The following is a 10,249-nucleotide window of genomic DNA, read 5'->3' on the forward strand; positions in this document are numbered from 1 at the left end:
GGTGATTGATGTGGTTGTTGTGGTTCCTGTTATGATGGTGGTTGTGGTGATTGTTGTGGTGGATGTGGTTGGTGTTGTGATTGTTGTGGTTGTTGTGGTTATTGTGTTGGTTGTTGTGGAGGGGTTTCGGATGGTTGCGGTGGTTGTTGTGGTGGTTGTTGTGGTGGTTGATAGGGTGGTGGTTGTCATGGTTGTTGTGTTTGCGGTTGTGGGGGGGTGCTGGTTGTTGTGGTGGTTGTTGTGGTCGTTGTGGTGGTGGTTTTGGTGGAGGTTGTGGTGTTGTTTGTGGTTGTGGTGGTGGTTGCTGTGGTGCTGATTGTAGAGGTGGTTGTGGTTGTTGTGGTGGTTGTTGTGGTCGCAGTTGTGGTGGTGATTGTTGTGGTGGTTGTTGTGGTGGTGGTGGTTGTGGTGGTTGTGATTGTTGTGGCGGTTGTGATTGTTGTGGTGCTTGTAGTTGTGGTGGTTATTGTGGCGGTTGTGGTTGTTGTTGCACTTGTTGTGGTTGTTATTGTGGTTGTTTTGGTGCTGGTTGTGGTGGTGGTGGTTGTGGTGGTTGTTGTGGTGGTTGATAGGGTGGTGGTTGTCATGGTTGTTGTGTTAGCGGTTGTGGTGGTGGTGCTGGTTGTTGTGGTGGTTGTTGTGGTCGTTGTGGTGGTGGTTGTGGTGGTGGTGGTTTTGGTGGAGGTTGTGGTGTTGTTTGTGGTGGTGTTTTTTGTGGTGCTGATTGTGGAGGTGGTTGTGGTTGTTGTGGTGGTTGTTGTGGTCGCAGTTGTGGTGGTGATTGTTGTGGTGGTTGTGGTGGTGGTTGTGGTGGTTGTGATTGTTGTGGCGGTTGTGTTTGTGATTGTTGTGGTGGTTGTAGTTGTGGTGGTTATTGTGGCGGTTGTGGTTGTTGTTGCACTTGTTGTGGTGGTTGTGGTTGTTATTGTGGTTGTTTTGGTGCTGGTTGTGGTGGTGGTTGTGGTGGTTGTTGTGGTGGTTGATAGTGCGGTGGTTGTCGTGGTTGTTGTGTTGGCGGTTGTGGTGGTGGTGCTGGTTGTTGTGGTGGTTGTTGTGGTCGCAGTTGTGGTGGTGATTGTTGTGGTGGTTGTGGTGGTGCTTGTGGTGGTTGTGATTGTTGTGGCGGTTGTGTTTGTGATTGTTGTGGTGGTTGTAGTTGTGGTGGTGATTGTGGCGGTTGTGGTTGTTGTTGCACTTGTTGTGGTGGTTGTGGTTGTTATTGTGGTTGTTTTGGTGCTGGTTGTGGTGGTGGTTGTGGTGGTTGTTGTGGTGGTTGATAGTGCGGTGGTTGTCGTGGTTGTTGTGTTGGCGGTTGTGGTGGTGGTGCTGGTTGTTGTGGTGGTTGTTGTGGTCGTTGTGGTGGTTATGGTCTTGGTTTTGGTGGAGGTTGTGGTGTTGTTTGTGGTTGTTGTGGTGGTTGCTGTGTTGCTGATTGTGGAAGTGGTTGTGGTTGTTGTGGTGGTTGTTTTGGTGATTGTGGTGGTTGTTGTGGTGGCAGTTGTGGTGGTGATTGTTGTGGTGGTGGTTGTGGTTGTTGTGGCGGTTGTGTTTGTGATTGTTGTGGTGGTTGTAGTTGTGGTGGTTGTTGTGGCGTTTGTGGTTGTTGCAATTGTTTTGGTGGTTGTGGTTGTTGTTGTGGTTTTTTTGGTGCTGGTTGTGGTGGTGGTTGTGGTGATGGTTGTGGTGGTTGTTGTGGTTGTTGTTGTGGTGGTGGCTGTGTTGGCGGTTGTGGAGGTTGTTATAGTTGTTGTGGTGGTTGTTGTGGTGCTGGTTGTGATGGTGGTGGTGATTGTTGTTGGTGGTTGTTGTTCTTGTTGTTATTGTGGTGGTTGTTGTGGTGGTTTATAGGGTAGAGGTTGTTGTGGTGGATGTTGTGGTGGCGGTTGAGGTGGTTGTTGTGGTGGTTGTGGTGGTGCTGGTTTTGATGGTGGTTCTGGTGGTGGTGATTGTTGTGGTGGTTGTTGTGGTGCTTGATAGGGTGGAGGTTGTTGTGGTGGTTGTTGTGGTGGCGGTTGTGGTGGTTGTTGTGGTGCTGGTTTTGATGGTGGTTCTTGTGGTGGCGATTGTTGTGGTGGTTGTGGTGTTGGTTGTGGTTTTGGTGGTGGTTGCTGTGGTGGTTGTTGTGGTGGTTGAGGTTCTGGTTGTGATGGTGGTTGTGGTGATTGTTGTGGTGGTTGTGGTGGTTGTGGTTGTTGTGGTTATTGTTGTGGTTGTTGTGGAGGGGTTTAGGGTGGTTCTGGTGGTTGTTGTGGTGCTTGATAGGGTGGTGGTTTTCGTGTTTGTTTTGTTGGCGGTTGTGGTGGTGGTTCTGGTTGTTGTGTTGGTTGTTGTGGTGGTTGTGGTGGTGGTTGTGGTGGTGGTTTTGGTGGAGGTTGTGGTCTTGTTTGTGGTTGTGGTGGTGGTTGCTGTGGTGCTGATTGTGGAGGTGGTTGTGGTGGTTGTTGTGGTGATTGTGGTGGTTGTTGTGGTGACAGTTGTGGTGGTGATTGTTGTGGTGGTTGTTGTTGTTGTGGCGGTTGTGTTTGTGATTGTTGTGGTGGTTGTAGTTGTTGTGGTGGTTGTAGGGGTGCTGGTTGTGGTGGTTGTTGTGGTTGTTGTTGTGGTGGTGGCTGTGGTGGCGGTTGTGGAGGTTGTTTTAGTTGTTGTGGTTCTTGTGGTGCTGGTTGTAATGGTGGAGATTGTTGTGGTGGTTTTTGTTGTGGTTATTGTGATGGTTGTTGTGCTGGTTGATAGGGTGGTGGTTGTTGTGGTGGTTGTTGTGGTGGCGGTTGTGGTGGTTGTTGTGGTGGTTGTGGTGTTGATTGTGGTTTTGGTGGTGGTTCCTGTGGTGGTTGTGGTGGCGGTTGTGGTGGTTGTTGTGGTTGTTGTGGTGGTTTTTCTGATGCTGGTTGTGATGGTGGTTGTGATGGTGGTGTCCGGCAAAACAACCCCCTACCGCCTCGCGGTACCGGACGGGCAACTCTGTCGTGGACAGTGCTGTGGGGGGAGATCCAATTTTGATTGGCTCCTCCCCTCATGGCATATGTGTCCACCACAGGGGCTTAACGGGGGCTCTGGACGGGTGCGAGGGGCTGGTAACCCCTCCACCTTCAATTAATTACCACGAAACCACGAGTTAAACTGAACTAATAAGCTTGTGCCGGAGGCCCCGGGGGGCCAGGCGTCTATGACGTCTCCTGGCCAAACCCCAATTGGCGGAGCCAGGAGATTGAATATCCACCCTCGGGGCTCCTCCAGAAACAACGAAAAGCCACTACGGGTGGCCACGTGGAATGATCGAATGCTCACTGCGGAGGAGAGGCTGCCACTCCTCTGTCGGGAACTGGACCGGTACCGCCTGGATCTATGCGGCATTCAATAGGTCCGGTGGACCGGCTCTGGCTCCTGCCACCATGAGGGGGGGACAGTCCTCTACTCGGGGCAGCAGACTGCCAAACAACAGGGTGTGGCTCTTCTTTTGAACAAAAGAATGAAGGGGGCGTGGGAGCGTGGCGGTGAGGTGTGGGAAGCTGTAAGCCCCAGGCTACTTTGGGCTCGCCTTCCCATCAACCGGAGGCGAGGAATGGTGGTCGTGGTTACTTATGCCCCCACCGAAGATGAACATCCATGGAGGGATGCAGGCAAAGCCGATGAGTCAGATGCCTTCTATGACCTCCTGTCACAGATGCTGGCTAAAGTGGCCCCTCGGGATAGAGTCATCATGTTGGCTGACTTCAATGCCCGAGTTGGTCATGATACTGGCACCTGGTCTGGAGTGATTGGAGGGCATGGGCCAGATCAGCTCAATAACAACGGTAGGAGGCTGCTAGATTTTTGTGCAGCCCATGGGCTTGTAATTACCAACACGCTGTTCCGGCATCGGCGCATCCACACAACATCATGGATGCATGCCGGGTCCATCATTAGGGGAAAAAACGGTGATCCAATCTTCGACCCCCAGGAACAGGTTTGCAGATTTGCTGAGCATTTCTGTGAGGTCCTGGGGGAGGGAAAATCCCTCAGCCAGGAAAACATCGTGGCACAAAGTGAGGATGACCCTGCTGAGGCTGCGGTGCCTCAAATATTGGAAGAAGTCACCCCCTGTGAGTGGCTGGCTGAGGTGCCATCTGTTGAGGAAGAACTGAAGGCGATCCGGAGTCTGAGACCAGGAAAGGCAGCGGGCAGAGATGATCTCCCAAGCGAAATGCCGAGGGAGGGTGGCGTTTGTGCACAGACTGCCCTGTATGACATCATAACAACGGTCTGGACCACTGGACGGGTTCCGCAGGATTGGAAGGATGCCCTTGTGGTCCCCCTCTTTAAGAAGGGGGACCGCACAGACTGTAACAACTACAGGGGCATCTCACTCTTCAGTGTGCCGGGAAAGGTCCTGGCAAGGATTATTCAGCATCGCCTTGCCAGGCACGCTGAGGAGAGGCTTGCGGAGCCCCAATGCGGTTTCAGGAAAGGGCGGTCCTGCACAGATGCCATATTTTCTGTCCGTCTGCTACAGCAGAGGTGTAGGGAATTCCAACAAGACCTACATCTCTGCTTTATTGACCTGGTCAAGGCCTATGATACCATCAGTAGGCCTGGGCTCTGGGTGGTTCTTCGTGCTTTTGGAGTATCTGACCCTCTGCTCACGATCATTAAGGACCTTCATGATGGTGAGCGGGCCCGGGTAAAACTACGTGGCCGGGAGTCAGAGCCATTCCCTGTACACCTTGGGGTGCGACAGGGATGTCCTCTGGCTCCCACATTATTTAACATCTATTTTGACCACGTAGTTCGTGAAGCCTTCAATAGCTGTACCGGGGGAATCTCCATATGGTACAGATATAATGGGAGGCTGATCGATGCCCGGGTGCGGTCAAGGGATGGCTCCCTATTGCTCAACGACGTTATGTATGCTGATGATTTGGTAATAGCTGCTCAGTCAGAGGAGGAGTTGGAGACACTGCTGCTGAGACTGGAGCGTGCCACTAAGAGGTGGGGCCTTACCATCAGCCCCACCAAAACTAAGCACCTGCCTGGGTATTTTGTACCATCGGACACTCCACCCCCACAACTCCCAATCGGTGATGGGGCAGTTGTGGAGAGAGTGGAGAGTTTCCCATACCTGGGCAGTGTGCTTATGACTGGCTCCAGTTTAACAGCAGAGGTCTCACTCCGAATCAGTCGAGCGGCAATATATTTTCATCGGTTGCGTAACGCTGTGTGGAAGCTACCTGGTCTGTCGCTCTGCACTAAGCTTCAGGTCTTCTCGGCCACGGTCATTTCCTCCCTTCTCTACGCTTGCGAAACGTGGACCCCCCTAATGGAACATCTTCGCCGGTTAGAAACATTTAGGCTGGCCTGCCTACGATCCATCCTGGGTTTAACCAGACTGGATTGTGTGAGGAGCTCACAAATCCTTGAAAGATCTGGGCAAGGTCGCATCGGTGAGCTCCTCCGGCGGGCAAGGCTGCGATGGCTGGGTCATGTAGCCCGCATGCCCAGCCAACGCATGCCGAAACAGCTTTTGTTCGGCCGGATTGAGGGGGCTAAGCGGGTGCGGCACGGGCTAGAGAAGAGATGGAGTGATGTGGTACAGGAGGACGTGGAGCTGAGTGGACTTGCCGATGACTGGTACCAGCAGTGTCAAGATCGGCCTCTGTGGAGGAGGCTCGTGAAGGATGCTACTGGGCAGTTGGAGGTAGTCGCCCTCCAACAACAACGGAGGGCGGAGGAGCGACGCTCACAACAACGAGCGGAGCGCCGGGTGGCTGAAGCACAGCAGGTTGGCACAGTAGGGGTCAAGGTGGTGCATCAGCCAGTCATCTCAGTCAGTCGACCCGTGGCACCTGGGTCTGCCCCGTGACCTCCTGCCAGCGGGCGTTCGACACTTCACGTGGCCTCAGGGTGCACATAGCCTGGCACAAGCGTCGTGGTGACGTCACCGCCATTTAGTGGCGAATGGCGGTTGTTGTTGTGATGGTGGTGATTGATGTGGTTGTTGTGGTTCCTGTTATGATGGTGTTTTTTGGTGATTGTTGTGGTGGATGTGGTTGGTGTTGTGATTGTTGTGGTTGTTGTGGTTATTGTGCTGGTTGTTGTGGAGGGGTTTAGGATGGTTGCGGTGGTTGTTGTGGTGGTTGATAGGGTGGTGGTTGTCATGGTTGTTGTGTTGGCGGTTGTGGTGGTGGTGCTGGTTGTTGTGGTGGTTGTTGTGGTCGTTGTGGTGGTTGTGGTGGTGGTGGTTTTGGTGGAGGTTGTGGTGTTGTTTGTGGTTGTGGTGGTGGTTGCTGTGGTGCTGATTGTGGAGGTGGTTGTGGTTGTTGTGGTGGTTGTTGTGGTGGCAGTTTTGGTGGTGATTGTTGTGGTGGTTGTTGTGGTGGTGGTTGTGGTGGTTGTGATTGTTGTGGCGGTTGTGTTTGTGATTGTTGTGGTGGTTGTAGTTGTGGTGGTTATTGTGGCGGTTGTAGTTGTTGTTGCACTTGTTGTGGTGGTTGTGGTTGTTATTGTGTTTGTTTTGGTGCTGGTTGTGGTGGTGGTTGTTGTGGTGGCAGTTGTGGTGGTGATTGCTGTGGTGGTTGTTGTTGTGGCGGTTGTGTTTGTGATTGTTGTGGTGGTTGTAGTTGTTGTGGTGGTTGTAGTGGTGCTGGTTGTGGTGGTGGTTGTTGTGGTTGTGGTTGTTGTTGTGGTGGTGGCTGTGGTGGTGGTGGTTGTGGAGGTTGTTGTAGTTGTTGTGGTTGTTGTGGTGCTGGTTGTAATGGTGGAGATTGTTGTGGTGGTTGTTGTTGTGGTTATTGTGATGGTTGTTGTGCTGGTTGATAGGGTGGTGGTTGTTGTTGTGGTGGTGGTTGTTGTGGTGGCGGTTGTGGTGGTTGTTGTGGTGGTTGTGGTGTTGGTTGTGGTTTTGGTGGTGGTTGCTGTGGTGGTTGTGGCGGTTGTGGTGGTTGTTGTGGTGGTTTTTGTGGTGCTGGTTGTGATGGTGGTTGTGATGGTGGTGATTGATGTGGTTTTTGTGGTTGTTGTGGTTCCTGTTATGATGGTGGTTGTGGTGATTGTTGTGGTGCATGTGGTTGGTGTTGTGATTGTTGTGGTTGTTGTGGTTATTGTGCTGGTTGTTGTGGAGGGGTTTAGGATGGTTGCGGTGGTGGTTGATAGGGTGGTGGTTGTCATGGTTGTTGTGTTGGCGGTTGTGGTGGTGGTGGTGCTGGTTGTTGTGGTGGTTGTTGTGGTTGTTGTGGTGGTGGTTGTGCTGGTGGTTTTGGTGGAGGTTGTGGTGTTGTTTGTGGTTGTGGTGGTGGTTGCTGTGGTGCTGATTGTGGAGGTGGTTGTAGTTGTTGTGGTGGTTGTTGTGGTGATTGTGGTGGTTGTTGTGGTGGCAGTTGTGGTGGTGATTGTTGTGGTGGATGTTGTGGTGGTTGTGGTTGTTGTGGCGGTTGTGATTGTTGTGGTGGTTGTAGTTGTGGTTATTGTGGCGGTTGTGGTTGTTGTTGCAATTGTTGTGGTGGTTGTGGTTATGGTTTTTTTGGTGCTGGTTGTGGTGGTGGTTGTGGTGGTTGTTGTTGTTGTGGTGGTGGTTGTGTTGGCGGTTGTGGAGGTTGTTATAGTTGTTGTGGTGGTTGTGGTGCTGGTTGTGATTTTGGTGGTGATTGTTGTTGGTTGTTGTTCTTGTTGTTATTGTGGTGGTTGTTGTGGTGGTTGATAGGGTGGAGGTTTTTGTGGTGGATGTTGTGGTGGCAGGTGACGTGGTTGTTGTGGTGGTTGTGGTGGTGCTGGTTTTGATGGTGGTTCTTGTGGTGGTTATTGTTGTGGTGGTTGTTGTGGTGCTTGATAGGGTGGAGGTTGTTGTGGTGGTTGTTGTGGTAGCGGTTGTGGTGGTTGTTGTTTTGGTTGTTGTGGTGCTGGTTTTGATGGTGGTTCTTGTGGTGGCGATTGTGGTGGTTGTGGTGTTGGTTGTGGTTTTGGTGGTGGTTGCTGTGGTGGTTGTTGTGGTGGTTGGTGTGGTGGTGGATGTGGTGGTTGTGGTGGCGGTTGTGGTGGTTGTTGTGGTTGCTGTGGTTGTTGTTGTGGTTGTTATGGTGCTGGTTGTGATGGTGTTTGTGGTGATTGTTGTGGTTCGTGTTGTTGTTGTGGTGGTTGTTGTGCTGGTTTTGATGGTGGTTCTGGTGCTGGTGATTGTTGTCGTGGTTGTGGTTGTTGTGGTTATTGTGTTGGTTATTGTGGCAGGTTTTAGGGTGGAAATGGCGGTTGTTTTGGTGGTTGATAGGGTGGTAGTTGTTGTGGTGCTTGTTGTGGTGGCGGTTGTGAAGGTGCTCGTTGTTGTGGTGGTTGTGTTGGTTGTGGTGGTGGTTTTGGTGTTGGTTGTGGAGGTGGTTGCGGTGGTTGTTGTGGTGATTGTGGTGGTTGTTGTGTTGGTAATTGTGGTGGTGATTGTTGTGGTTGTTGTGTTTGTCGTTGTTGTGGAGGTGGTTGCGGTGGTGGTTGTGGTGGTGTTGATTGTTGTGGTGGTTGTTGTTGTTGTGGTGGTTATTGTGGTGGTTGATAGGGTGGTAGCGGTTGTAGTGGTTGTTCTGGTGGTGGTGGCGGTTGTGGTGGTGGTTGTGGTGCTCGTTGTGGTGGTGGTTGTGGTGGTTATTGTTGTGGTGGTTGTTGTCGTGGTGGTTGTGGTTGTGGTGGTGGTTGTGGTGGTGGTTGTGATTGTTGTAGTGGTTGTAGTTGTTGTGGTGGTTGTTGCGGCGGTTGTTGCGATTGTTGTGGTGGTTGTTGTGGTTGTGGTGGTTGTTGTGGTCCTGGTTGTGATGGTGGTTGTGGTGATGATTGTTGTGGTGGTTGTGATTTTTGTTGTTATTGTGGTTGTTGTGTTGGATTTTAGGGTGGTTGTGGTGGTTGATAGGCTGGTGGTTGTTGTGGTGGTTGTAGTTGTTGTGGGGGTTGTTGTGGTGGTTGTGGTTGTTGTTGCGATTGTTGTGGTGGTTGTGGTGGTTGTGATGGTTGTTGTGGAGGTTGTTGTTGTGGTGCTCGTGGTGGTTGTTGATGTAGTGGTTGTGGTGGTAGTTGTGGTTGTGTTTGGTGTGGTGGTTGTTGTGGTGCTGGTTGTTGTGGTGGTAGATGTGGTGATAGTTTTGATGGTAGCTGTGGTGGTCTTTGCTGTGGTGGTTGTGGTGGTTGTTGTGGTGTTTGTTGTTGTGGTGCTTGTGGTTGTTGTGGTGTTTGTGGTGGTTGTTGAGGTGGTGGTTGTGGTGGTTGCTGTGGTGGTGTTTGTGGTGGTGGTTTTGGTTGTTATTGTTGTGGTGGTTGTCGTGGTGGTTGTGGTGGCAGTTGTGGTGGTTGATGTGGTGGTGGCGGTTGTGCTGGTGGTTGTGGTGGTGTTTCTTGTTGTGGTGGTTGTGGTCGTTGTTGTAGCAGTTATTTTGGTGGTTGTTGTGGTGGTGGTGGTTGTGGTGGTGGTTGTGGTGCTGGTTGTTGTGGTGGTTGTGGTGGTTATTGTTGTGGTTATTGTCGTGGTGGTTGTGGTGGTGGTTGTGGTTGTTGTGGTGGTTGTCGTGGTGGTTGTGGTGGTTGTTGTGGGGGTCGGTGCTTCTGGTGGCGGTTGTGGTGGTTGTTGTGTTTCTTGTGGAGGTGGTTGCTGTGGTTGTTGTGGTGGTTGTGGTGGTGATGATTGTTGTGGTGGTTGTGGTTATTGTTGTGGTTATTGTGGTGGTTGATAGGGTGGTGGCGGTTTTAGTGGTTGTTGTGGTGGTGGCGGTTGTGGTGGTGGTTGTGGTGGTGTTTCTTGTGGCGGTGGTTGTTGTAGCTATTTTGGTGGTTGTTGTGGTGGTTGTTTTGCTGGTGGCAGTTGTGGTGGCGGTTGTGGTGCTGGTTGTGGTGGTTATTGCGGTTATTGTTGGGGTAGTTGTTGTCGTGATTTTTATGGTGGTGGTGTTTCTTGTGGTGGTTGTTGTAGTTATTTTGGTGGTTGTCGTGGTGTTTATGATGGTGGTGCAGTTGTGGTGCTGGTTGTGGTGCTGGTTGTGGTGGTGGTGGTTATTGTTGCGGTGGTTGTTGTGATGGTTGTCATGGTGGTTGTTGTGTTGGTTGTGGTGGTGGTTGATGGTTTTGGTTGTCGTGGTGGTTGTGGTGGTGGTTGTTGGGGGAGTGAGGCTGGTGACGTCCCCACGTCCATGACGCAGCAACAGACGACTTGAACAGCTGGGACATTGTTGTCGCCTTTTGTGTTTGGCGCCGTCTCTTTGTTTATTAATTTGTAGATTTAATTTGCTTGGCAGTGGCTGTGTAGAGG

The sequence above is a fragment of the Petromyzon marinus genome (genome assembly GCF_048934315.1).
Source record: "Petromyzon marinus isolate PM22_M1 ecotype Great Lakes invasive population chromosome 68 unlocalized genomic scaffold, UKy_Petmar_22M1.pri1.0 chr68_unloc.1, whole genome shotgun sequence".
Classification (NCBI taxonomy): Eukaryota; Metazoa; Chordata; class Hyperoartia; order Petromyzontiformes; family Petromyzontidae; genus Petromyzon; species Petromyzon marinus.